Source organism: Cherax quadricarinatus, chromosome 3 (assembly GCF_038502225.1).
Source record: "Cherax quadricarinatus isolate ZL_2023a chromosome 3, ASM3850222v1, whole genome shotgun sequence".
Lineage (NCBI taxonomy): Eukaryota > Metazoa > Arthropoda > Malacostraca > Decapoda > Parastacidae > Cherax > Cherax quadricarinatus.
The window spans coordinates 44,116,785-44,122,784 of record NC_091294.1 but is presented as its reverse complement, the minus strand read 5'-3'; positions in this window follow the sequence as shown (position 1 = coordinate 44,122,784).

Genomic DNA, 6,000 nt, shown 5'->3' with positions numbered 1-6,000 from the left:
AGATTATTATAATTGTGTACCTGGGGTCAACATCCATTTGGCCAGGTCCTCGACCAGACCTGGTGGATCAGGGCTTGATTAACCAGGCTGTTACTGCTGGCCATATGCAATCCTACATATGAACCAAGCCTGGCTGGTCAGGAAATGACAACAGGTATCTGTCCAGTTCCCTCTTAAAGACAGCTAGGGGTTTACCTGGAGAGAGATCCGGGGGTCAACGCCCCTGTGGCCCGGTCTGTGACCAGGCCTTCTCGTGGATCAGAGCCTGAATAACCAGGCTGTTACTGCTGGCTGCATGCAAACCAACGTACGAGCCACAGCCCGGCTGGTCAGGTGCTTGTCCAGTGCCAGCTTGAAGACTGCCAGGGGTCTATTGGTAATCCCCCTTATGTATGCTGGGAGGCAGTTGAACAGTCTCGGGCCCCTGACACTTATTGTATGGTCTCATAACGTGCTAGTGACACCCCTGCTTTTCATTGGGGGGATGTTGCATCATCTGCCAAGTCTTTTGCTTTCATTGTGAGTGATTTTCGTGTGCAAGTTCGGTACTAGTCCCTCTAGGATTTTCCAGGTGTATATAATCATGTATCTCTCCTGCCTGCGTTCCAGGGAATACAGGTTCAGGAACTTCAAGCGCTCCCAGTAATTGAGGTGTTTTATCTCTGTTATGTGTGCCGTGAAGGTTCTCTGTACATTTTCTACCCCTCAAGGAAGGTTCCTTGATGTTGGTGAGGGGCTCTTGATTTAGGGAATTGGATCTGTGCTCCAGTTCCCCAAATTAAGCCTGAATGCCTTCCACATACCCCCCCAGGCGCTGTATAATCCTCCGGGTTTAGCGCTTCCCCCTTGATTGTAATAATAATAATAATGTACATTTTCTAGGTCAGCAATTTCACCTGCCTTGAAAGGTGCTGTTAGTGTGCAGCAATATTACAGCCTAGATAGAACAAGTAACCTGAAGAGTGTCATCATGGGCTTGGCATTCCTAGTTTTGAAGGTTCTCATTATCCATCCTGTCATTTTTCTAGCAGCTGCGATTGATACAATGTTATGGTCCTTGAACCCCTCAAGGAAGGTTCCTTGATGTTGGTGAGGGGCTCCTGATTTAGGGAATTGGATCTGTGCTCCAGTTCCCCGAATTAAGCCTGAATGCCTTCCACATCCCCCCCCAGGCGCTGTATAATCCTCCGGGTTTAGCGCTTCCCCCTTGATTATAATAATAATAATAATAATATGGTCCTTGAAGATGAGATCCTCCGACATGATCACTCCCAGGTCTTTGACGTTGGTGTTTCGCTCTATTTTGTGGCCAGAATTAGTTTTGTACTTTGATGAAGTTTTAATTTCCTCGTGTTTACCATATCTGACTAATCGAAATTTCTCATCGTTGAACTTCATATTGTTTTCTGCAGCCCACTGAAAGATTTGGTTGATGTCCGCCTGGAGCCTTGCAGTGTCTGCAATGGAAGACACTGTCATGCAGATTCGGGTGTCATCTGCAAAGGAAGACACGGTGTTGTGGCTGACGTCCTTGTCTATGTCAGATATGAGAATGAGAAACAAAATGGGAGCGAGTACTGTGCCTTGTGGAACAGAGCTTTTCACAGTAGCTGCCTCGGACTTTACTCTGTTGACTACTACTCTTTGTGTTCTGTTTGTGAGGAAATTATAGATCCCTCTACCAACTTTTCCTGTTATTCCTTTAGCACGCATATTGTGGGCTATTACGCCATGGTCACACTTGTCGAAGGCTTTTGCAAAGTCTGTATATATTACATCTGCATTCTTTTTGTCTTTTAGTGCATCTAGGACCTTGTCGTAGTGATCCAATAGTCGAGACAGACAGGAGAGACCTGTTCTAAACCCATGTTGCCCTGGGTTGTGTAATTGATGGGTTTCTAGATGGGTGGCGATCTTGCTTCTTAGGACCCTTTCAAAGATTTTTATGGTATGGGATGTTAGTGCTATTGGTCTGTAGTTCTTTGCTATTGCTTTACTGCCCCCTTTGTGGAGTGGGGCTATGTCTGTTGTTTTTAGTAATTGTGGGACGACCCCCGTGTCCATGCTCCCTCTCCATAGGATGGTAAAGGCTCGTGATAGGGGCTTCTTGCAGTTCTTGATGAACACGGAGTTCCATGAGTCTGGCCCTGGGGCAGAGTGCATGGGCATGTCATTTATCGCCTGTTCGAAGTCATTTGGCATCAGGATAACATCAGATAGGCTTGTGTTAACCAAATTCTGTGGCTCTCTCATAAAAAATTCATTTTGATCTTCGACTCTCAGTCTGGTTAGCGGCTTGCTAAAAACTGAGTCATTGTCCTTGCTGTCATCTGTGTAGGACCCATCTTGTTCAAGTAGGGGCCCAATACTGGACGTTGTTCTCAACTTTGATTTGGCATAGGAAAAGAAATACTTTGGGTTTCTTTCGATTTCATTTATGGCTTTTAGTTCTTCCTGCGATTCCTGACTCCTATAAGATTCCTTTAGCTTAAGACACAGCATCAACAACACGGCCACTTGATACTGGAGTTCCGCAGGGAAGTGTCCTTGGTCCCCTGCTCTTCCTCATATACATCAATGATCTTCCAAACGTATCCCAACACCTGAAACCCATTCTCTGCTGACGACACGACTTATGTCATCTCTCGCCCTAATCTTGCCACCCTCAACACCATTGTTAACGAGGAGCTGATCAAAATATTGACTTGGATGACAGCCAATAAACTTACGCTTAACACTGACAAAACCTACTATATTATGTTTGGTAGCAGAGCAGGAGATGCACAAATTAACATTAAGATCGACAACACTCTAATTACCAGACATAATCAGGGCAAATTCCTAGGCCTATACCTTGACAACAACTTGAATTTCAGCACCCATATCCAACACATAACCAAAAAAGTATCCAAAACAGTTGGGATCCTCTCCAAGATATGATACTACATGCCGCAAAATGCCCTTCTCACACTATACCACTCATTTATCCATACCTCACCTATGCTATTTGTGCTTGGGGATCAACTGCAGCAACACACCTAAAGCCAATAATAACCCAACAAAAAGCTGCAGTAAGAATAATCACTAAATCCCATCCCTGGCAACACCCCCCCCCACTCTTCATAGATCTAAACTTACTCCCTGTTCAGTACATCCACACTTACTACTGTGCAATCTACATCTACAGGACCTTAAACTCCAATATCAACCTTGACCTAAAACGCTTTCTTGATAGTTGTGACAGAACCCACAGGCATAACACCAGACACAAACATCTCTACGACATTCTCCATGTCCGACTAAACCTTTACAAAAATTCAATGTATGTCAAAGGCCCTAAAATCTGGAACACCCTACCTGAGAACTCTAGAACTGCAGACACATTCATCACATTCAAAACTAGCATTAGAAAACATCTTATCTCCCTGATAAACCCCATCAACTAACTACACGAATACCACCTGGTGGTTCACACTTACACTCACTCACCCATTTGACCATAAACAGAATTATTAATCTCAATCTTAAAATAATGAATCCTATGATACTCCAATACTGAAACTATGTACTGTGCCAAAACAAAAGCATTCACATTGCTAAACTCACAAACTAGTATTTAGTCACTTAGCCATAATACCAACTTACCTCATAATTTGTAATATTTTAAAATAAAGAATTAAACTAAGTCTGCCCGAAATGCCTAGCCATGCTAGGCGTTCTAGTGGTACACTGTAATCATTATTTAACTACATGTAAACCACACAACAACCAAATTCTGTAAATTGAACATTGTAATCTTTATAGAGAATAAACTTTGAATTTGAATTTGAAGTTCGATGTTTGCTATTTTTCTGACCAGTGACTCCCTACGATTTCAGATATATTGACCTCTTTTAGCCGCTCTGTTAGTCTTTTCCGTCGCCTGTAAAGGGAGCGCCTGTCTGTATTTTACATCTACTCCTCCTTTTTCTTAGAGGAATAAGTCTTGTGCATACATCGAGTGCCACCGAGTTAATCTGTTCTAGACATAAGTTGGGGTCTGTGTTGCTTAGTATATCTTCCCAGCTTATATCGGTTAGGACTTGGTTTACTTGGTCCCACTTTATGTTTTTGTTATTGAAGATGAATTTGGTGAATGTTCCCTCGTGACTAATCTCATTATGTCGGTCTGAGGCTCCGAGCATACATGTCTGAATCTCGATTATGTTGTGATCTGAGTATATTGTTTTTGATATGGTGACATTTCGTATCAGATCATCATTGTTAGCGAAGATGAGGTCTAGTGTATTCTCCAGTCTAGTAGGCTCTATTATTTGCTGGTTTAAATTGAATTTTGTGCAGAGATTTAAAAGCTCGTGTGAGTGTGAGTTCTCGTCAGTGATGCCTCCTGGTGTTATTACTGCAACAATATTATTTGCTATATTCCTCCATTTTAGGTGCCTTAAGTTGAAATCCCCCAGGAGCAAGATGTTGGGTGCAGGAGCTGGAAGATTTTCCAGACAGTGGTCAATTTTTAACAGCTGTTCCTGGAATTGCTGGGACGTTGCATCTGGAGGCTTGTAGACTACCACAATGACTAGGTTTTGGTTCTCGATCTTTACTGCTAAAACTTCCACTACATCATTTGAGGCATTAAGCAGTTCTGTGCAAACAAGTGACTTTGTTGTGAGTGAGTTTCATGTGCAAGTTCGGTACTAGTCCCTCTAGTATTTTCCAGGTGTATATAATCATGTATCTCTCCCACCTGCGTTCCAGGGAATGCAGGTTCAGGAACCTCAAGCACTCCATCTAGAAACCCATCAGTTACACAACCCAGGGCAACATGGGTTTAGAACAGGTCGCTCCTGTCTGTCTCAGCTACTGGATCACTACGACAAGGTCCTAAATGCACTAGAAGACAAAAAGAATGCAGATGTAATATATACAGACTTTGCAAAAGCCTTCGACAAGTGTGACCATGGCGTAATAGCGCACAAAATGCGCGCTAAAGGAATAACAGGAAAAGTCGGTCGATGGATCTATAATTTCCTCACTAACAGAACACAGAGAGTAGTCGTCAACAGAGTAAAGTCCGAGGCAGCTACGGTGAAAAGCTCTGTTCCACAAGGCACAGTACTAGCTCCCATCTTGTTCCTCATCCTCATATCCGACATTGACAAGGATGTCAGCCACAGCACCGTGTCTTCCTTTGCAGATGACACCCGAATCTGCATGACAGTGTCTTCCATTGCAGACACTGCAAGGCTCCAGGCGGACATCAACCAAATCTTTCAGTGGGCTGCAGAAAACAATATGAAGTTCAACGATGAGAAATTTCAATTACTCAGATATGGTAAACATGAGGAAATTAAATCTTCATCAGAGTACAAAACAAATTCTGGCCACGAAATAGAGCGAAACACCAACGTCAAAGACCTGGGAGTGATTATGTCGGAGGATCTCACCTTCAAGGACCATAACATTGTATCAATCGCATCTGCTAGAAAAATGACAGGATGGATAATGAGAACCTTCAAAACTAGGGAGGCCAAGCCCATGATGACACTCTTCAGGTCACTTGTTCTATCTAGGCTGGAATATTGCTGCACTCTAACAGCACCTTTCAAGGCAGGTGAAATTGCCGACCTAGAAAATGTACAGAGAACTTTCACGGCGCGCATAACGGAGATAAAACACCTCAATTACTGGGAGCGCTTGAGGTTTCTAAACCTGTATTCCCTGGAACGCAGGAGGGAGAGATACATGATTATATACACCTGGAAAATCCTAGAGGGACTAGTACCGAACTTGCACACGAAAATCACTCACTACGAAAGCAAAAGACTTGGCAGACGATGCACCATCCCCCCAATGAAAAGCAGGGGTGTCACTAGCACGTTAAGAGACCATACAATAAGTGTCAGGGGCCCGAGACTGTTCAACTGCCTCCCAGCACACATAAGGGGGATTACCAACAGACCCCTGGCAGTCTTCAAGCTGGCACTGGACAAGCACCTAAAG